Genomic DNA, 24,473 nt, shown 5'->3' on the forward strand with positions numbered 1-24,473 from the left:
TCATATCAATGTCGCTTTCCACGATCCAATGACAGCCACCATGAGATCGTTCAAAAACATGACATTTACGGGTTATTATTTTCAGAATATCATAAAACAATTACTGTTACAGCTTAAAAAATTGTTCCCTTTACACTGCAGGAAAAGACGGATTTAAGCTTGTAACCGTGCACCAGATGTGTACATGAACCGCCACACTGCACATAACCGTGACACACTTCCGTTCGCTGGTTTCGCCACTGAACCTGCGTAACCACTCCTATCCGCTAACAGATTAATAGACCCTTTCCTCAATCTCACCGGAAGTTTCCGTGTGCATGCGTAATTATATGCACGTTGCCGGTTTGACCTAGTTCCGCTGCAGTCAAAGTCAACCCTCTGGAATGTTTGTCGACTCTCTACGTAGAGTTCGAGTATGCAAAGTCTGCTCCTGTATTTCAGGGCTATTTTTGCCATTTCATGGAAAAAAGCCTCTGCGTGACAATCATCACACTAATTTTGTAATTTTGCTGTGGTATTAGCTTACAAAAAAATTTCTAATTTCTGACAAAGTTGAAGTGGTCGATCGTGTGACAGTTCGATAGCCATATGACAGCCCTGATTTTGTGGAGGGACCGTGTCTGATGTTATACTAGCGTACTTTGACGAGACCAAACGCTTTAAATTATGACAAAAACTCAGATATTACGTTTACATATCACAAGTTTCAATTTGATTGAAATTTTGTAATAAGTTAGACTATCAAACAGCGCTCACAACAACCATTGTTCTGGCTGGAGCTGGCCCCTTGCCGGTAACACAATGATATTTGACAACTGTTTTCTTCCTTATCATCAGTTAGTCTTTAATAAAAAATGTCCAACGTACAGAAGTTTTGGCTTAATGTTAACGGTCTGAACATGGTTCCTTTCTCAAGGGTGAGCAAATCATGTTTTGAGTCATAAGCCCCCGTAGCCAAAATATTTACTAACAGCCGGCCCGTCAGTGACTCGTTTAATTTTGTGAAGTCCATTTTTCCACTGCCTGCTCTCAAACTGCAAAGTGTTGGGGAAAAAATGTTTGGCATGAGGATTTTTGCCTAAGTTAAAAAAACTTCTGAACCCAAAAATATTGCAAGATACCAATCAATTCTTTTTAGCGTAGTGCATTGCCGTTCTTACGTGCATACATGATATGATTGAACTGTGATACTTTTGTGATTCCAAACTACTGCCATATGATATTTTGGTGAGCTCAACGACTCTCTGCAATAGAAGCATTGTCTCTTGATACCCATGTATTAATTTAGGAAATAAATGAAATTAAAACAAAAAAATCACACTAATCATGGCATACACAATGTTTCAAATTGGTGTCGATCCCGATGTCATATCCGCCATAGTTGTCAATGCAAGTCCAGCTATTACTCAAAGGCTGATCATTTTCTCTCTTGACAAAACAATTTCATTGCTCACAGCATGGTCCAAATGAATGATTTTTCTTTTATTTCGAAGAGTTATACTGATGAATACAACGAATTTCACAGCAATATTGTTTTTATTTTGATTTTTGAAAGATCGTTTTTTTTCATGCTGCAATTTACCCACTCTGCATAATACTTGATCCATATCATAAATTGATTTTTTACGTAGATGCTTGACATTTTCATGCATAACTTTGTTTTTTTTTTCGAAATAGAGGCATTCTGTCGCTTGATATCCATGTATCAATTGTGGAAATAGATGATATTACAACAAAAAATCACAGAAAATAGCATCCCATACACGATGTTTCAGAGTAATAATAATAATAAATTTTATTTTTCTATACCGTAAATCCATAAAATGCTCTAAACGGTTCACAAATGTAAAAAAATAAACAAACCTTTGACACTAAAAAACATGCAGGCACAGGAAAATGTATAATATCTTAAAGAGACAATATAAATTAAAAGCTTTGCGGAAAAGATGCGTTTTTAGACGTTTCTTAAAACGATCGATGGTATTGCACATTCAAATATCAGCCGGTAAATCATTCCAAAAACGCAGAGCGACATGGCTGAAGGCCTGTTTGTATATGAATGGCTTGACAATTATTAGTCCCCACGGACACCGTCCGGGGGGACTTATAGGTTTGGTCATGTCCTTGCATCTGTGCGTGCGTGCGTGCGTCCGTTCACGCAGGTATCTCAGAGATGCCTGGAGCTATTTCATTCAAATTTTGAACAAGGATTACTTCATATGTCATACATATGCATGTCGATTTGTTTTGTGATACGATCCAATATGGCTGCCGTGCGGCCATTTTGTTACGATTTTTTCATGTACAGAGCCATAACTCAGGCATATCTCAACCGATTTTATTCAAATATGGTACAAGGACATTCACCTATGTCATACATATGCACGTTGATTTGTTTTGAAATATGATCCAATATGGCCACCTGGCGGTCATTTTATTACGATTTTTTCATGTACAGAGCCATAACTCAAACATGTTTCAACAGATTTTATTCAAAGTTTGTACAAGGACATTGACCAATGTCATAGATATGCACGTCGATTTGTTTTGTGATACGATCCCATATGGCTGCCGTGCGGCCATTTTGTTACGTTTTTTTATGTTCGGAACCGTACCTCAGATATGTATCAAGTGAATTTATTCAAAGTTGGTACAAGGACATTGACTAATGTCATACATATGCACGTCAATTTGTTTTGTGATACGATCCCATATGGCTGCCGTGCGGCCATTTTATTACGATTTTTTCATGTACAGAGCCATAACTCAAACATGTTTCAACCGATTTTATTCAAAGTTTGTACAAGGACATTGACCAATGTCATAGATATGCACGTCAATTTGTTTTGTGATACAATCCAATATGGCTGCCGTGCAGCCATTTTAGCCAAAACTTGGGCACATCTCAACCGATTTTATTCACCGATTTTATTCAAACTTAGTACAAGCACATTGACCTATGTCATACATATGCACATTGATTTGTATTTTGATACGATCCAATATGGCCACCTAGTGGCCAATTTTTTACGATTCAGACATGTATCAAGCGAATTTATTCAAGTTGGTACAAGGACATCGACTTATGTTATACATATGTACGTCGATTTATTTTTTGTTATGGTCCAATATGGCCACATGGTGGCAATTTTGTTATGGTTTTTTCATGTCGAGAGCCATAACTCTGGCAAGTCTCAACTGATTTTATTCAAAGTTGGTCATACATACAGAAAGCTTATTATCTCTACTTCAAGAAAATTGACGATGTTGAGCTGCCAAGTAGGGCCATAACCCCCTAATTTGCATAATTCACATGGGTACCCAATTTGCATAAATGTGATATAAAATTAGGAAATTCATTGTTAACTACTCTAAACATACTTTTAAACTATTGAGTGATATATCAAATGAAAGGTATTTGCATGTAGAATACAAAATTGATATCCAAAAAGATATTTAAAATGGTTTTACTGAAATATTTTCATATTAATACTGAAAAAAATGTTTTACCCTTTTGAATAAAAATATCTTAAAAATTTGAACACATACAGCCACATCATACAGCCACATTATACATCATTTGAAAGCTTACTATCTCTACTTGAAGAAAATAGACAACATTTAGCTGTCAAGTACGGCCGTAGCCCCTAATTTGCATAAGTCCCACGGGTACCCAATTTGCATAAATGCGATTAATATTAGATATTTATTATTCACTACTCAAAAAATACTTTTAAACTATCGAATGATATATCAAATGAAAGGTATTTGCATGTAGAATACTAAAAAGACATCCAAAAAGATATTTAAATTCATTTTACTGAAATATTGTCATATTTATATTGAAAAAATATTTTCCCCTTTTCAATAACAATATTTAAAAAAATTTAATACAAAAAGCCAAATCTTACAGCATCATCATACGTTATTTGAAAGCTTACGATCTCTACTTCAAGAAAATTGATGACAATGTGGAGCTGTCAAGTACGGACGTGGCCCTTAATTTGCACAATTTACATGGGTACCCTATTTTGCATAAATGCGATATAAAATTAGAAATTTATTAACTACTATAAACATACTTTAAACTATCGAGTGATATATCAAATGAAAGGTATTTGCACGGAGAATACAAAATGGATATCCAGAGAGATATTAAAATGATTTTACTAAAATTTTTTCGTACTAATGTAGAACAATGTACTTTCCCCTTTTTAATAACGATATTATAATAATTTTAACACACAGAAGCGCATCACACAACCACATCAAACGTTATTTGAAAGCCTATTATCTCTGCCTCATGAAAAAAGACGATATGCAGCTGACAAATAGGGCTTTAATGATTTAATTTGCATAATGCAAATGGGTACCTAATTTTCATGAATACAATATAAAATTACAAAAATCAATTGTTAAGTACTCTAACTTACTTTTCAACTATCAAGTGATATATCAAATGATAGGTATTTGCATGTAGAATAGAATCATGAACTCAAAACCTGTATTCAAAATATTCTTATTGAATATTTTCAATTAAATCGTAAACGTTTTGACTCATTTATAATGTTCAAAATATTGTGTACTAATAACGAATAATGCTAAAGTTTTGGGGATAAATATCTGAATTTGTTTTGCAATCGATTTTTTGTTTATTAAGGATACGAAAACTGGAACATTTTCCTGTCTAATTCCCATATAGCTGAACAACAAGAATACATAAAACCAATTGGAACTAATTTGGGATAACTGGGTTTCATATTTTGCAAATTTTCTAAAGCGTGTTTTGTGCTCTATAGTTGAATGTTGAAATATAACAAGTTAATCTTAAAAACAAGTAAAAAGAAAAGCAGATGAACTTAAATTTGCAAATTAAACCGACATTACTTCACCATCCAATTATCCCAAATTAGGTGCAATCTTGTTATAAATAGCTGTGTGTTGAATGACCCTTTTGTATTATTGATGTCATTTTTTGTTTCAATTTCTCTAGAAATCTTGTTTGATGGAAACATCATTGGTTACTACATCTGTGTTACATCTGTATTTTCAGTTCAGTTATGTGTTATATGTAAACGGAAGGCACCATATTACATTTATCGTATTTATTGTCGTATAATGAAGGAAAAGCAACTCAACACACGTTCATATCTTCGTTGTTTGCATTTTGTGTATGATATTGTGTATATTGTCAGTGTATATTATGTTTGGCTGTTTTATATAAAGTGTTAATTAGCCGTGGCGATTATTCTAGTTAAGAGTAAAACACTAGCACCACTTACAAGTTGGTACCTTATGCTAAAAATACAAATGAACAAAATGACGCCCACGAGGAAAGTTCGTGGGCCGCCCAATTATAAGTGGATGATGCAGTCCAACCTTTCACAGATCAAATTTCATTGACTATTTTCTCAAATAAATCGTGAAGAAATAAACAACATACATCAAAGATACGAATGGAATCAGTCGACAGAGCATTTAATCAGGAAAGATCATCAAATGATTGCATAATCAAACAACCAACAACAAAATACATGATAGCTATGCTGACAATAATCTTGAAAAACAACACTTTCAAGTCAACAGTGAATTTTACCGTCATGTATTTGGGTGCGGTACGAGATCTCCAGTTTTACCAGAAATTCCCGACATTACATTTCACAAGACAAAATGAGAATAATTCAGCAACACACTGAACAAATATCGCTCTGACTGAGATTCAGAAACGATGTATGATTCTCATTGGAACTCAACACGAGCTTAATGAATCATATCAAACATGAAAAAATGCATCATACTTTCAAATTTTCGAAAGCTCTCAAGAAATCATATCGTTAGACCTCATTATCTATATCTCATCGCTTCCATTCATTCATTCATTCATTCAGCCGCTGGTTCATGCCATACCAGCTCGGCCAATCCCACCACCATCCCCTGTCTCCTCCTCTCTTTTCCCTTTCTCTCAAGTGTCGGGGCTTTGGATTCCATCGTGACCCCCATTTCTCGGGAATTCCACTCCTTTCCCACATTTCAACCTCTCAGGATGGATCCATCATCAAGGTCATCCAGACCTTGACCCAAAGGTCACCTATGACCTTTGCTCGGTCGCTTGATTGAAGGGGCCCTCTCCCATATATTTGCTCATTTTATTGTAGGTTAGTTTGCTACTTCTATTTTGACTGTTTTGTATTGTAAGTTTTGATAGTACTTAGTTTGAGATCTGCAAGGGCACTTGTTCTATGCCCTTTACTGCTTTATATTTGCCGTTTCATTTTGTGCTTTATTTCTATACTTTGTAGGTGTTTCCGTTCTGCTTTTTGCAATAAACCCTCTTTTCTTCCCTCAACTTAGCGGTGGTGTATTCATAAATACTAACTTTGGACAATCGGATGACATTTAAATGTTATTAAATTTTCATTAAATTAATTTCAAAACCTTGGAATCGTAAATAGTAAAAGGGAACCAAAACATTTTCAGGTCCCCTATATGCAGATCAAAATCTCCAAGTACCCCTCTACAATCTCCCAAAATTTTCGAATCCAACCCGAATTCCTCTGCCTCTCACCGTTATTTGTGAGCGTAGCCTAATCACATACATAAGAAACGGAAATATAAGCGTTACGATGATGCCAAACTTCACAAAACCTACAACAGTCCGATCTCCGATTCAAATGAGCGTACACAAATACAGCCTGAACGAACAGTAGACATTCTAGCTTCCGTATTTGAACGAACTGAACTTCAGTGGAACAACTCGATTGGTAACACATACAATCATTCAATCAGTGCACATGTTTCACCCAAAAAAATGAAGGACTGATGAAGACAACTCTACTCTCGAAAGGTAGCATCAAAGGATATCGCAGTGTCACATTAGTCTTGCTACCCCATAGGGCAGAACACGTAGATTAGGGTTACGTCTCGCCATGGCAAATCAACACTATACATAAAACGGCCAAACATAACATAATATACACTTACAATATACACATGTACCGTACACAAAATTCAAACAACTAAGATATGAACAATTTGCGGAGCTGCTTTCTCTTATTACATGTCACCAATTGTGTCTGCTGTCGAATTAATCTTCCCTGCACAGACCTTTGTTCCTGCCAAGGCAGCGATAACTATGGCAACCCTTTTACTCATGACAATGCTGGTTAAGAAGAGGATGATGAATTCCTACAATTACTAGATTTACTGGAAATGACATGAATGATTTGGATCATGAATCATGCCATTACTTTGACTGCAGCTTACTCTGACACATTGTTTCAGCTACAAAGCTACATTTCAACAACTACAATAGTGTCTTTCGTGTGGATCTTTTTGTTGCATTGATACTTAAATTAATTTTTTTAAATACCATTATTAAAAAGAGGAAATATTTATTTCGACAGAAATATGAAAATATTTCCGTAAATTAATTTAAATATCACTTTTGGTATCAATTTTGTGTTTTACATGCAAATACCATCACCACAGACCATATATCACTCGATAGTGTAAAAGTGTGTTTAGAATAGTTAACAGTGAATTTTCTAATTTCATATCTCATTTCTGCAAATTGCTTACCAGTGTAATTTATGGACATAAAGGGGCACAGCCTTACTTGATAGATCCACATTGTCAATTTTCTTCAAGTAGATATAATAAGCTTTCAAATTACGTATGATGTGGCTGTATGATAGGACTCTATGTGTTAACATTTTTAAAATATTGTTATTCTAAAGGGGAAAATATTTTTTCCATATAAATATGAAAATATTTCAGTGAAATCCATTTCAATATCTCTTTGAATATTCATTTTGTATTCTACATGTAACTACCTTTCATTTGATATATCACTCGATAGTTTAAACGTATGTTTAGAAAAGTTAACTATAAATTTATAATACTATATTGCATTTATGCAAATTGGGTATGCGTGTTTCTTATGCAAATTAGGGAGTTATGGCCCAATTTGGTAGCTCCAAATTGTCAATTTTCGTGAAGTAGAGATAATAAGCTTTCAAATGACGTATGGTGTGGCTGTGTGTTGTTGCTGTATGTGTTAAAATTTTTAAAATATTGTTATTCAAAAGGGGAAAATATTGTTTTCCATATAAACATGAAAATATTTCAGTATAATCAATTTCAATATCTCTTTGAATATCCATTTTGTATTCTACATGGAAAGACCTTACATTTGATATATCACTCAATAGTTTAAACGTATCGTTAGAGAAGTTAACAATAAATTTCAAATATTATATCGCATTTATGCAAATTGGGTACCCTTGTTAATTATGCAAATTAGGAGGTTATGGCACTACTTGGCAGCTCCACATCGTCAATTTTCTTAAAGTAGAGATAATAAGCTTTCAAATGACGTATGATGTGGCCGTATGTAAGGTGGGTACATTAAACTCCTAAAATAAGGCCCTTTTTGTGGATTCGCCGCTCGCCTAGTATGTATGTATGTAGTATGTATGTCCGTTTGTGAGGCGTCCGTCCACTCAAATATCTTGAGAACTGCAGTACTTACTGATTTGATATTTGTTGTGTAGATGAAAAATATGATTTTGAGGAACTGTTTTTTTTAATTTTTTGATATTGTTGAAAATAGGCAAATTAATGCCAAAAAAGGCGTTTTTTTTGTAAAAAATCTTCTTCTTCGTAACCGCTGGTCAGACAACTTTGTTTTTTAGTATACAGGTCCCTAAGGACAACCCAATTTAGATTTGTTCAAAGTGTGATGAAATATGCAAATCTGTATTTTTAAGGAATTTTTTTTGTCATTTTTGATCAAAATTTGACTTACATTGTATGTAATTCTTGTAATGTATAAACCCTATCAATTCACCCAGAAAAAATAATTAATATGATTTTAAATAATTGAATTGATTAGGAAATCATCAAAGCCAAAATAATTTTAGTGTAGAATTATCAGAAAGTTCAACTTTTTTTGACAGTTCATAGTGAAATGCTTACCATCTTGGAGGATTAAAACATGTAAAGGCAACTTTCCTGAATCCCAACTTTGACATATTCTGTATGTTATCTAAAAGAAATTGCTCAAAATAGTTTGTCATGATAGGGTGGTCAACAAAATAGAGATAGAGAAAGTTCCAATTTCCATATATGGTTGACTTGGTATAGGATAAAATAAAATTACTTTTTGAGGAAAAAAATAGAGTGGCCAATTAAAAGACTGGTCAAAGTGATAGGGTTTTTATGGTAAAGCTGGGCTGTAAGATTCCTCATGTGCTATTTATAGCAATTATGCAATCTGTGTAAACAGTGCAATGAAAGTGTTACATGATGTTTTTGATAACCTTGAACTTCTTAAGTTTCAAATGTTTGTCTCTTCAGTGTGCTTTCTCTGAGTATGTACAGTCTCAACTTATTCAACAGAACTTACTTACAATGTTAATTTGAAAGTTAAAATGTGTTTGGTTAACAGGATGAAAATACTGATAAAAAGATAACCAGCTTAAGATTTTTTATAACCTGACAGATATGCTGTTTTTTTATGATGAAAATCTTGATTTAAGCAAGTCTTGTTTACTTTAATTAGAATGTAATTAACTCTCATTTATTAGCTACTATAGACTAATATAGTTTATAGAAACTATTAGGATGGGTATCTGTCCAGCATGCACTGTCAGTATGTATGTATGTATGTATGTATGTATGTATGTATGTATGTATGTCCGTTTGTGAGGCGTCCATCCACTCAAATATCTTGAGAACTGCAGTACTTACTGATTTGATATTTGTTGTGTGGATAAAATATATGATTTTGAAAAACTTTTTATTAATTATTGATATTGTCGAAAATATGCAAATTAGCACCAAAAAGGCGTTTTTGGTAAAAAATCTTCTTCTTCATAACCACTGGTCAGACAGCTTTGTTATTTGGTATACAGGTCCCCAGGGATAACCCAACTTAGATTTGTTAAAATTGTGATGAAATATGCAAATCTGTATTTTGACGGAATTTTTTTGTCCATTTTGGTCAGGCCATCCTGAAATGAGCTATCAAAGATATCCACCTTCTTCATCAATACATGTGTCACAAAAGGTTGTTCTCTACATAACACAGCAGAGCTCTGTCAACTGTTGAGTCGCTTATTTTTTCAAAACCACTGGTCAGACAGCTTTAATATTTGGTTTACAGGTCCCTAGGATGACCTTAGTGAGATAATTTCATACAGTCAGGAAATACTTAATTTTGTATCCATGTCTATAGTAGCTTCAGGGACTTTGGCCCTATGTTTTAAACAGTAAGATCAAATATCGCTGCGTGGCGGCAATCTTATTACGATTTTTTCATGTACAGAGCCATAACTCAGACAAATTTCCACCAGTATCATTCAAAGTTGGTACATGGACATTGACCTATTTCATACATATATACGCTCGTCAGTTTGTTTCACGTCATGTAGCAGTATCATGTCAATTATTGAAGTTTTGTAATTAGACTGATATGTCAAGAAATACTGCATCAAATTTCATGAAACTTTGTACAGATGTTAAGCTCAATTGCTTTAACAGTGAAAAAGACATTTATCAGTGTCATTTTGATTAATTTGTTGTTGCATATGTAATGAACTTTCCTAATTGGTGTGATATATCCACAAATACAATGTCAAATTTGATGAAACTTGATACAGATGCTGATCTCATAGTATTGTAAATATGGTACCGGTGATAATCTGTTAGTGTTAGGATAGTATGCAAAAATGTTTTGCAACATCCGGTCGATTAATTCCAAGGTGACTCATTTAATGACCTTTAGGATGGTGGCCTACATTAGTTTTATGTTTTCATTACCATGGAACTCACTCTTGGCCATCAGAGCGCCATCTGTATTGCAGTATTTTTACTACAGACCTAATTAATGAAGAGGACTCTATCCTCTCTGAGGACTTGTAATCAAAGTACCCATCATAACAAGTGGGGACTGTGTCATCAACGATGACTTGTTTAAAGATACAACTCCAAAATGTTCACATCTGGTCATACTGTGTGTTAACAATATATTAATGTATTCCGTGGTGGTATTTGAACTCACTATCAATTGACACTAAGCTGTAGCTTTGTAAGCGATATCATGTAAACAAACCCTGAAATTTTTCGGCCAAAGTATAATTAGTTGTTTCGAGGCAAATCGTTTTTGGGCACTTAAATACTTTCCAATTTGGCTTTTAAACCCCCATTTCGGCCTTTCCTTACATAAACTGAATGCCGATAGTAGAAATCTATACACAGGATGATCTTGAGATGCTGAGTTCTGTTTTCGCAAACCAATCTACAGTGATCTTACTTTTATTATATGTACAACATGCATGGTAACTTGTGCAACCAAATCTTCCATTGTAATGTGTATTAATCAGGTAAATGTTATTTAATTTTTCGTTCTAATGTTTGGTCATTCAAGGTATTGCTATAGACCGAATGTTTGAAATTGTAGTAGGAGTATTTTCTGAAAATATCGATTGATTGTGGAACATTGACATGAGGATCAAACACGTGACAAGAGATTACCGATATAATGGTCCTTGTCACATCGGACTGCTAATGTTGATGGTAGAACATATAGTAGCTGCATAAAACTACCATGTTTGAGACAAACATGAGAGTTGCCACTGCATCACCAATGGAACAAAGCGCAAGCTGTCACCCACGAGCAAAAAGATATATCCCTGCCGGAGCAAAAAGATATATCCCTGCCGGAGCCACGCTACTTCAACGTGTTATCACCATCGAGAAGCAGGATATGCATACAAAGACGGGAGAGTGAGGGGGTTGATCAGCAGAGGTGTGCTCGGCACTCCGGCACAGGATACGAAAATATCCATGAGGAATTCTTACTATAATAATCACACAGTCCTTCAAAAGGTACTTGCATAAGAAATGAAAACGTACTAAAACAGGGATGTTAAGGGGAAAGAGGGACTAGCACGTCATCCATCAATCCTTCCATCTAGGCAGACTGAATGATAGACAAGAGACATGAGGACAAACAGTGATCAGAATAACACTCTCGCACCGGAATCGATGCTTCTACTTCGCCTGTTGTTATCGCTCCGTCTGAGAAAGAACGACTGCGGGAGAGCCTTTCGTTGTCTATATGATTATGGTCTGAGAAAGTCGGCAGACAAATGGTCATATTTGGGAAATATGGGCATTGTTATGGGTTCTTTACGGCAAGGGACAGGAAATCAGAGCAGACGACGATCAGTACATTAACATGAACTCGACATGCTTTATTCAACTCACTCTAGACTTCTCATGTCGACTCTAGAGGGCGACATACAACATACAACTTCCATAACATCTCCCTTTTTTTTCTTAGAACTAAATGAGTTTTTCTATGAAAATGTCAGTTGCTTGATTGTTTAAGCCTTAAAGAGTCTGTGTTCTCAAAGTCAGAATTCAAATGTCAAGAATGAACAAATTATGAACAACAACAACGAATCATGGTAATGCAAATAGTTGAGGTAAACTGACTTCAAATAGATGCAAACAACTAAAACTGTGTATAAAATGAGTGCACTAGGCCATCACAAAATCTTCATATTTTGCTGCCGGCTTAATGTTCTTTCTGGTTCTGGTAGATCTGACTGGAACAGAGTTAGTCTGTTTTGAGGGAGTAATCATCTGTTTCCTTGGAACATCTTTCTCTGCGTTGACTGTGACAGACTCAGCTGGCTTGGTATTCACACTAACAGGCTCTGCTTGAGTAGTGATTGGTTGATATGGTTTACAGTCTGGGTATGGCATACCTGTATCTGTAGCACAATACTCAGCCGTTGGTTCGCTTACATCACGTAAGAACTTCCTATTACGTCTGTACAGTCTTCCATCTTCTGTTTCCACCAAATAGGACCTTTGCCTACACAGGATCCTTTCTTCCAGGGATCTTTGAGATTGGTAGGTTGTAGTCTGACTGACTGCCCAATATCCAATTCTGGCAGGGGTTTTGCAGACTTGTCATACTGCATCTTAGACTTCTGCTTCCTCAGCTTGATACTATCTGTAACACCTGTGATTGCTCTTGGTTGTAGTAACACTTCTGGTGTTGGTAGTAATGTGCGTGTTCTGCGCGACATCAATTTCTGTGTGGGACTTCTGCCATCTGTACTATTTGGAGTGTTTCTCCAATCAAGAATAGATAGATATAGGTCTTTCTGATCTCGTTTAGCTTTCTTGATCAGCTATTTAGCTATCTTCACTGATGACTCTACTTTTCCGTTGCTTTGACTATGATACGGAGAACTGGTGGTATGGTCAAATTCCCAATCTCTCGCAAACATAGCATATTCCTCCGATATAAATTGGGGACCATTGTCTGACATTACTTTCTCTGGAATGCCATGTCGAGCAAAATGAGACTTGGTACATTCGATTATGGTTTCTGATGTAGTGTCCTTGTCAAGTCTATCAAGTTCCCAATAATCACTATAGTAGTCAACAGTGATGAGATAATCCACATTTCTGTATGTGAAGAGATCTTGGCCTACCAATTTCCATGGTCTGGTTGGAATCTCATGTGACATCAATGGCTCTTTCTGTTGCCTGCTAAGATACTCATTGCATGTATTACACTGGCTGACTTTGTCTTTTATTTCAGCTGACATTCCTGGCCAATATAGCACATCTCGCGCTTGGCGTACACATGAATCTGCTCCCATATGACTTGAGTGAAGTCTAGTCAACATCTGTGGTCTCATTGGTTTGGGGACTGTGACACGATTTCCTTTGTACAGAATTCCATTCTGCACTGTGACTTCCTCTCTGTATGACCAATAGTCTCGGATGCACACAGGAACTTCCTCTCTGGTGTTTTAGTCCGGCAGCCAGTGGGGTAAACCTTGCTTTGTGGTCTTAAGTTTTTTTCTTGGTGGATTCGTTTGTCAAGACCACCAAAAAAAGAATTTAATTACTGGCCCTCTGTCAGCATTGAGCAATTTGAGAAAATTAGCATAATCAAAATGGCCGCCAGCTTATTGCACTTTGTATGAGAAAGAAGACTCAAATGGCTTTATACATGTTGTAACTTTGTTTTTCTTGTTTAATCACCAAGCAGTTGCTGACGGAAAACTGGAACATAAATATTTGCATATATTATTTGAATGACATGCTAATTTGCATAATTTCAAGATGGCGGCTAGCTGTAAACATGTCCGGCAGCCAGCTGCCAGTGGGATAAACCTTGCTTTGTGGTCTTAAGTTTTTTTCTTGGTTGATTTCGTTTGCCAAGACCACCACAAAAGAAGTATAACTACTGGCCTTATGTCAGCATTAAGCAATTTGAGAAAATTAGCATAATCAAAATGGCCGCCAGCTTATTGCACTTTGTATGAGAAAGAAGACTCAAATTGCTTTATACATACTGTAACTTTGTTTTTCTCGTTTAATCACCAAGCAGTTGCTAACGGCAAACTGGAACATAAATGTTGGCATATATTATTTGAATGACATGCTAATTTGCATAACTTCAAGATGGCGGCCAGCTGTAAACAATTCGTTGTTAAGCGTAACTCTACATTATTATCATTTACTGTACTTTGTACAGTTATTTTAACACAGTAGCTTTTACATCAGTTTTAATAGTTGCACGTACATAAACTTCTTTTTCTGTTGCAAATTTAATGTTGATAATCAGACATATAAGCAACCGACTAGTTTAGCCTTCGCCCATTGTCGAGTACTTGTCTGTTTACTGGTAAAAAGATATAAACTGATGCGGACAGTGTTCTGGTAATTGTGTTTCACTCTCCCAAGAGACTCTGTTATGTTTCTAAGTAAGTTAGTAATCGTTATGCCTTGGCTAAAACCAACCTGAGTTGTGATTTTCTAACCGAAACAATGATTAAGTAAGGTGCGAACTTTTTCCTAGCTCGACTATCAATGCATTTGATGTACATTTCAGAAGAAAACGTTGTGATTTACACTACTTTCGAGGTTGATATGGAATCTGCTGACATCACATTGAATCCATGATTAGTCACACTTTGTGTATCAGAAAAAGACTATGGGTTTGGAGTACAATAATTTATAGAAGATATTTCCAAAGTTACTCGGGTTCTCTAAAGGTAAAAAGGGGAAGGCGGCTCAACACACCATACTATATTTGAGGATGTTCAATTTTTTCGTATGTTACTCTTAATATGTGTATTTGGGGGGGGGGGGGTTAATTATTTTTTTGATGTACTATGACGATTCGTCGTTCGGTCTGTGGTGTCAAAAATCATTTGTGATCCATTTTAACGTGTATTTCGAAACTCTGAAATGTGAGTTCTTCTTCAGTCTCTTAATATTGTTATCCTTATTTTGTTCGTGTATGACCTCCAGAATTACATTTGTTCATTTAGTAACGAAACTATTACTGATATATTTGGATCTGAATCCCATCCAGTGTGAGATTGTATTTTTGTATTGTCTGTGTATGGCCTGTTTTCCTTTGGATGTTGTTGAACTCTCTTGTTCTTTACTTATGTGTTCATTCGGGTTTTTTTCTCTTTTTCGTTGATCCTTTGCGCTGATTTTGGCTCTTACTACAAGTAATTCATCTTTTAAGTTTTGTTTCTCTTGTATGCTATTATTGGTTTTTTTCATGGAACAAAAGCTGAAGACGTTCATCGCTTTTAATTATTTTCCATTTCATCGTTAGTGCTATTATATCGATTGTTCTAATTTGTGGACTGTATTTGGTTGCGTATGTATATTAGTTTTGTTATTATTGATTTTCCCTAGTTTGAGGTACGATTCGCACTTTGTGTGTCCAACTTCCTTTTTCTAATTATGCGATTTACGTGGTCTTATAACCTTGTTTTTGTTTTGTTTTTGTTTTTTGTTGAAAATTCAACTTTCTTGTCAAAGTCTTGGTTATTATTATATGTTGTAACACGGGCATATCTCAGCAATTTACCTTAATTAAACCAGTAAAAATACCTTTTTGGGTCGCACGAGTTTCTGGCTAGATATTGAAATGGTCAGTTATTTTGGTGTGAGTTTTTGTGTCGAGAATTCTCCCTTTATTGTATCGTTGACTTTGTAAATCATTAATGACACTTTGAGGAGAATACTCTATTGTAAATTTGAAAGTTCAGTGTAACTTATTGATGTTAGCCATAAATTCACATTCAGCTCAGTTTCTGTTCCCGTATAGATCATGAAAACATCATCTCTGAATCGTTTGTAAAAGGAAAGTCTGCTTTTGTGTAGTTTAATGTCCTCAGTTTCAAGGTTGTAGAATGTTGTATCAGCGATTTCCGGCGAAACTGGTGAACCCAGGCTACAGCCACAAATCTGTTTATAGACGTTTCTGTTAAATTCAACCGTGTTATGTTGCAGAAATATTGTTAGTCATTCTTTAGTGGAACGCTTCGATCTTTTCTTTATATTTTACAGCTGTAATTGATAGTTGAAACTGAATCAAGTGCGTTTGTGACAGCTTGCTTCAGTTTGTGGAGTATTTGTGTACATCGAGATTACATCCAGAGTGACTAGTAATGCATTGTGTTGTATTGTTATCTTGCTTAGTTTGTTGGTAAAGTCCGATGCGTCTTTAATATACATTGGCTGGTTTTGTACAATCAGTTTTAAGAAATAGTCTATCTTATGTATTCCGATATTTTGTGTGTTGGGCTAGAGCAGCCATAAATAATTTGGACCATGACGACAAATGAATTTTGCTGATGCTGGTGACTTTTTTGAATTTTTGGAGTGGATACTGCGTTGGTGTGCATATTATGTGTATTCAAGGGATCATGATATTTGAATGTATCATTTGTCTATTTGTTTATTTTAGTACATGTCCGTGTAGTTTTCTGGTTGTGTTGTCGCTGTCATTTACATGCGCTTTTGTATCGTAATCTCTTTTGGCTTAAAAGTCTGTGACTTTCTTCAATGTAATCTGTTTAATTTGATATTTCTATTCCATTTCCCCTGTCTTTATCGAATGGTTTTATGGTAATGTTATGGTTCAATTTGATAGTGTTTTAATGGCATTTTTTCTGTCTATGTTAGGTTAGATTTGGTTGTATTGAAATGAATTTCGGAATTTTCCAGGAATAAATTTTAAGCTTCTATTCAATGTTATTTCAGGAGTTATCACAATTGGAACTAATTTGGGATAATTGGATGGTGACGTAATGTCGATTGAATCTTCAAATGTAATCTAATCTGTTTTTCTGTTATATTACACACTTGTTTTAATGAGTAATTTGCGATACTACAACATTCAGCTATATGGGACCGAACATGTACACTTTTCAGAAATTCGCAAATATGAAAATCCAATTATCCCAATTAGTTCAAATCGTGCTGTTTATATTCCGAGAGATATTTTAATACATTTAGTGTTCTTAGGGATTTGTATTTGGTACGCCTGTTTGCGTCTTATTTTTTGTTTGTTTCTTTAATTAATTCTTTTCTTTTGCTTCCATTATCAGAGAAGATTTCCTCAATCTGTTAAATTTTCTCTGTGTGTATTTTGAATATGATAGCGGCCTGGCCATCGTATTTCAATGGTAGTTCTTTGGCTGAAAAATTTGGTGGCCCTGAAAAAGAGCCCTTTGGTTTGGTTTGGGGAAGTAGTTTTTTGTACGTAACAACTTATATTTTGAGTTTATGTGTAAGTTGTTATTTGACTTCTTCTTCGAAACGTCCGAGGAGCTTCTTTGCTTGTTGTATTTGGTCTCTTTCTATTAGAGATTGTATTCCTTGTAAGACTGTTGTGGTATTTTCGTTTGCCAGTTATTAGACCGGTTATATTTGTGTTCGGGCACGTGTATAATGTTGAGAGAGCTGTATGAAACACGGAGCCTACTTTTACCTCGTTGTAAACTTTTTGCTTCGCCATAGTGTCCCAACACTGTGTCCAAAATTATAGAAGACGAAAATATAAAACATATTACGAGTAACATAGGAAAACACTGAATATCCGCAAAAGTAGTATGGTGTGTGGAGCTGCCTTCCCCTTTTCCGCACCAATTCATTTAGCATTCATTGTAGCATTGTTTATAATCTACTTTGGTACAGTTCAAGCTTTCCTATAAAATTTGGTTTATGTGTTAATTTATGCAAATGAGTATTTAAAAATGAGTATTTAAATTTATTCATCTATGATTACTGACCTTTTTTTAGTTGAAGGACTAATAGAAATGTGCTTTTACTAGCAGATTTTAACAATATAAAGCCTACTTCTACTGCTTCAAATGGTAATTTGTGATAATGTTGTGTTAATTTATGCAAATTAGTATTTAAATGTATTCATCTATAATTACTAACCTTTTTTTAGTTGAAGCACTAATAGAAATGTGCTTTTACTAGCAGACTTTAACAATATAAAGCCTACTTCTACTGCTTCCAATGGTAATTTGTGATAATTTGGCGGCCATTTTGTTTATGCTAATTATCTAAAATTGCTCAATACTGACAGAGATCCAGTAACTATTTTTTTCACTTTGGTTATCTTGACTAGCAAAATCCGGTTTAAAAAAAACTTAAGACCCTAACACAAGGTTCGGGACAAAAAGTGGATTTGGCTGCCGGACTATTTGGCCATCCTGATAAAACTGTAGTTATCAGAGTTTGAAGTGCAGGTCCACTTGTGTCAATCTTTGGATTTGTGCCTGACTTGTATCACTGACACGTAGGTAATCAGCTTGATTGATGTACTCAATCTCTTCAAACAACTTGTCTTCTTCTTCGAACTTGAAGATCTGGTATTCTGGGATCATAGTGGTTTCTCTCGTTTGTAGAAATGCTCTGCTGAGCATGTCAGCGATGAACATCTGGCTTCCAGGCTTGTATTGTACCTTAAGGTTGTACTTTTGCAGACGCGCAACAGCATTCTCTGCAACCTTTTGGGAGCTCTGTGTATTGGCTTCACAAATATCGGTACCAGTGGCTTGTGGTCGGTATCCACTGTAATCAACTCCTTACCATGAAGATACTGATTGTATCTCTCACAGGCAAACACTACCGCCAAACACTCTTTCTCAATCTGAGCATAGTTTTGCTCTGCATGTGACAGTGACTTCGATGCAAAGGCTACTGGTTGTCCGTTTTGCAGTAAAGTTGCACCCAACCCTTTCTCTGATGTATCACACTGTATTGTGACATTTTGTAGTACTTGAGAACTGGTGCTTGTGTAATCAGCTGTTTATCTTTGCAAAGGATTCCTCTTGCTGAGACTCCCATACAAACTGTGCCGTGTTTTCTATCAGTCGACGTAGCGGCTCACTGACCTCTGCCAATCTGGGTAAAAATCTAGACAGATAATTCACACAACCAAGTAAGCGTTGTACTGCTTGCTTGTTATCAGGTCTTGGCATTTCCTGAATAACCTGCACTTTCTGTGGATCTGGTCGCAATCCCTTGCTAGTGATCAACTGGCCCATAAATGGAACTTCTGTGAGCGAAAGCCTCAGCTTTTTCTTGTTGAGCTTCAAATGTACTTGTCTTGCCCGTTCTAATAGACCTTTTAAATTGCTGTCATGGTTTTGTGTGTATAACTACTGAACAGTATCTCCATATCCACACACAAGTATGTCATCTGCAATGACATGAACTCCTGGTAGATCATCCAGAGCTTCGTGAAGACGACGTTGGAATTCTTCTGGGGCTGAAGAAATACCAAACGGCATTCTCAAATACCTGTATCTGCCAAATGGTGTCCAGAAGGTTGTCAAGTATGAACTTGGTTGATCGAGCTTGACCTGATGGAACCCATCTTTGGCATCAAGAACTGAAAATAACTTGGCATTTGCCAACTTCGGCAACATTTCATCCAATGTTGGCATCTGATATTTAGGACGACGGACAGCTCGGTTTAAATCTCTTGGATCCAGACACAATCTGAGCTTGTTTGGTCTAATGACTGCTACTAAGCTACTTATCCATTCTGTGGACTCTGTAACTTTCTTTACAATGCCTTTTCTTTCCATTTCTTCTATTTTTGCTTTCAGTTTAGATTTCAATTGGACAGGTACACGTCTAGTTGTATGCTGCACTGGCTTCACACTTGGATCTACATCTATGTGGTATTCACCTGGTAAACATCCTAAGCCTGTGAAGACATCTCTATACTCTGATATGAGACGATCTTCATCTGTACGGTTCATTGCTGATGATGTAACCTGACTCTGATTCACCAAGTTGACAGTAATCAGTCCCATTTTGGTGCAAGTTTCACCTGACAGTAGTGGTCTCTGGTTTCCATTTACCACCTTGAAGTTGAGCTTATATTGCTTGACTCTATACAGACATGTAAGATCGCATTCCCCTACAGCGTTGATCAGGCTATCATCATAGAGCTTCAATTTGGCTTTGGTCAACTTCATCACTGGGTCGCCACATTGTCTGATATCACAACAATGAGGCACCTGTATCTAGCTGACATTTGATTACTGTGTTTCCACTTGTATCACAGAATGTGAGCGGTATGAAGAACTGTACGTGTCTTCCTGTTGTTTTGTACTTTACCAACAGTCTCTACAGTGAAGATGCGAATCATCACTCTCTGTCTCTTCTACCTTGTGTAGATGCTGCTGTGTTTGCTGCTTCTGTCTGCAGACGGACTGAAAGTGATTTTTCTTTCCACATCTCCGACACGTCTTGCCATATGCTGGACATTTGACTTTATCCCAATCATGGGTAGTGCCACAGTATCTGCACTTGACAGGCTTGGACTGTGTTTGTTTCTGTTTCTGCTTATCTTGGGGCGGCACTGCATTACCTCTCTGCATAGGTTTCTTTGACTGGATTAAGTGTACTCTCATGACCCATTTGTTTCAACTGCTGCTGTGAAACTTCACTTATTCTGAGTGACTCGATAGCTTTTGCAGATTACATTCAGTTTCTCTGAACAATCGTGCTCTAGCTGCCAAATCTTTACAGCCCAATACCAGTCTATCTCAAATCATTTCATCTTCTAGTGTACCAAACTTGCAAGGGTCTGCCAATTGGCGAAATCTGATCACAAACTGGTCTATTGTTTCATTGGCTTGTTGCTCTGTACTGTGAAACATGTATCTCTCATACAGAATATTGCGTTTTGGCATAAAATGGGCTTGTAGCTTATCCAGTATAGCCTTCGTGGTTGTCATCTCAGCCTCAGAAAGTTGCAGTCTTTTCAGCACTTTTTTGCATTCATTTCCCATAAGGCTTTTCAAAGTGGCAACTTGAATAGTACTATCTTTTTTATCGAGTTCTGTAGCTTTTTCATAGTCTTCAAACGACTCTCGAAATGTCTGCCAGTTGCCCGACACATTTCCGTTGCAGTTCATCGGGTCCGGTACTGGTATCATACACGTGATCAAGTTACTAGCAGCCATATTTGTCAGTCTGGTTCAAGCTGGCTGTACTTGAAAGATGTGTTTTTGTGTACTTACTGCTCTTTGAGTTTCCTAGGGCTTCTTACCATGCTTTGCTAGTATTCTCTGCCGCTTGCGAAAATTCTGTGCATCGTTTGAAGGCAGGCTACTTCAAACAAAACTGCAGTAGTCTGCTTTCGAAGTGCTCATATGAAAGTTCTAGAACGCATGTGACGTCACCCGTCAGCAAACAGCCAACTCACTTGCCCGGTTTTCGTCTGAGAAGTCTACTTCCAGCATTCGTGTTGTAATCCAGGCTTTCAACTGAGATTCACACTACTTCAGCCAAAAGACACCGACTTCTGACACCATGTTATGTGTTCTTTACAGGCAAGGGACAAAAAATCAGAGCAGATGACGATCAGTACATTAACACGAACTCGAAATGCTTTATTCAACTCACTCTAGACTTCTCATGTCGACTCTAGAGCGCGACATACAACATACAACTTCCATAACAGGCATGTGGGACATAAATGGTCCTTGTGCAATGTACGTCTCTTTTATACATCCATGCTCCGTTGAGCATGAAGCTAGAAACTAAGCAACATGGCGCTATATCTCAAAAAATACGGCTTTCTTAGTACAAAAAATACAAACAAAAATAAACAATGTGGTCGTCATCGATAGGAATGGCCCCTTTTTCATTAACATCACTATCTTTCCGATGTTGACTAACCTCTGATGAGTCCACGGATTAGCATAATTAGTTGTGTTGACTAATTAATTACAGCATGTGTGTATGAGAGATATACGTCCTTGTAATGGAGTGTAAAATAAATAAAGAGTCACAGAGGCTAGGTTAGGTATATAACCATTTATTTTATTTACTCCGATCATTCAGAGCATGAAGAAGGAAGAGAAAATGATAGAGAAACTGTGAAAAACTCAGTAATACTTAATGGGTCGCCTGTGGTTTAGTCTGGGAATGTTCCAACCTATACCTGTGGTTGAATGTGTTCGCAGTGATGAAATAGATGAGTAAGGTGCAGGTGCTATTAGCAGTCACCATGACCACAGGTCTGTAGAGTTGCCTTCCCTCTAATGTATACCATAAGGCAACTCCATGGACCTGTGACCATGACCATGGAGGTAGTCCCACTTCATTTTCATGACCGATCTCATTCATGATCGCAAACATGTCTAACATCGGACAACTATTCTAGTGAAAAATAAAGGTGCTGAGAACTATACTGTTGAACAGAATTACAAAATATCCTTCAGGTAAAAATCAATTGTCTCCATGGCTAAACCGACAAGTCAAAGAATGACGTCATTATATATTATTGCCTGAATACATGGGTTTAGGTGCCCGAGAGCAGGTGACAATTTGCCCGACGCCAGGAGGGCAAATTGTCTCCTGCTGCGAGGGCACCTAAACCCATGTATTCAGGCAATAATATTTTTATTACATGCCTCTTCACAGTTAATGCTATATAACATTTAGTTACATGCAGGGCATTTTCAAACAATTTTACCATTATTGACCAGCATCAAACAGATTTTAACGAAAGTCCAAATAGCAGTGCACGCATGGATATTTTACATCTAGCGTTAAGCGTCTACTTTGACGTCGAAAACATCGAAAGGCTTCACTGGCCCAGGTAACCATGGAAACGGTCAGTACATCGTTCACAGGCCCGCTAACATCCCGGATGTTCCTATTCAAATAAATGCATTGATTTGCATTCACTATAGGCATGTAATACAGACGTGCGCTTGAAGCTTCATGGTCGTCAAAGAGAATAGAAGTCAAAGATTTGCAAGTGTAACCACTAATTACCAAGTAGCTTCATAAGGAGAGCTCAGATCAGCCGGTCCGAATGTCGGGGTTCGAGACCCCGCGTAGGATCCCCAACTTGTCTCTCAAACTATCTACGTTTGAAACTAGAAATAATCCATATCGTTCGGTGTTCCGTTGTTCTAATGAAAAGTCAACGTTACATGCAGCCGGAATGAAGTGGCAATCGGTTTCATTTTTAGCTCCGCTGTCAGCGACGCGGAGCTTATCAAATAGGTTGATTATCCGTCGTCGTCCGTCGTCCGTCGTCCGTCGTCATCGTCCGTCGTCCGTCGTCGTCCGTCAACAATTGCCTTCTCCTCTGAAACCACAAGTCCAATTGCTTTTAAATTTTATATGCAGTTCACTTTGGGTGACCTCACTTCAGTTTGTTCAAATCATGGTGAAATTTGCATATTTGTATTTTTGGGGCATTTTTTGGTGTTTTTGGTAAAAAAATCTTCTTCTCTGAAACCGCTTGTCCGATTGCTTTGAAATTTGATATGCAGTTTGCTTAGGGTGACTTAAATCAGATTTGTTCAAATGGTGGTGAAATTTGCATATTTGTATTTTTAAGGCAATTTTTGTCATTTTTGGTAAAAAATCTTTAAAAATCTTCTTCTTCAAAACTACTGGTCAGATAGCTTTTATATTTGGTACATATGTCCCTAGGGATGATCTATTTCAGATTTGTTCAAATTGTGCAGAAATATGCAAATTTGCATTTTTAAGGCAATTTTTGCCATTTTTGGTCAAAAGATATATTTCTCAAAAAGTACTGGTCTGATAGATTTGAAATTTGGTATACAGGTTTCTATAGATGAAATAAGTAATATATATTGAATTTCTGATGAAATCTGTAATTTTGTATTTTGGGGCAATTTTTGCCAGTTTTGGTCAAAAAAATGTGTATTTCCAAAACTACTCATCTGATAGCTTTGACATTTGGTATAGAGGTTTCTACAGATGAACTAAATGATATTTATTGAAATAATGATGAAATCTGCAATTTTGTAATTTTGGGGCAATTTTGCCATTTTTGGTCAAAAAATGTGTTTCTCAAAAAGTACTGGTCTGATAGCTTTGAAATTTGGTATACAGCTTTCTTCAGATAAGCTTAGTAATATATATTGAATTTCTGATGAGATCTGTAATTTTGTATTTTTTGGGCAATTTTTGCCATTTTTGGTCAAAAAATGTGTATTTCCAAAACTACTTATCTGATAGCTTTGAAATTTGGTATACAGGTTTCCATAGATGAACTAAATGATATTTATAGAAATAATGATGACATCTGCAATTTTGAATTTTTGGGG

At 36.3% G+C, this 24,473-nt stretch overlaps 1 protein-coding gene across 7 annotated transcripts in view; it reads left to right on the forward strand.

The window, feature by feature from the left end:
* LOC139122144 (high affinity cAMP-specific and IBMX-insensitive 3',5'-cyclic phosphodiesterase 8B-like) overlaps positions 1-24,473 on the forward strand; it is a 455,871-nt gene that overhangs the window by 341,554 nt on the left and 89,844 nt on the right. The window lies entirely within an intron of this gene.

This window comes from Ptychodera flava, chromosome 21, assembly GCF_041260155.1.
Source record: "Ptychodera flava strain L36383 chromosome 21, AS_Pfla_20210202, whole genome shotgun sequence".
Taxonomy (NCBI): Eukaryota; Metazoa; Hemichordata; class Enteropneusta; family Ptychoderidae; genus Ptychodera; species Ptychodera flava.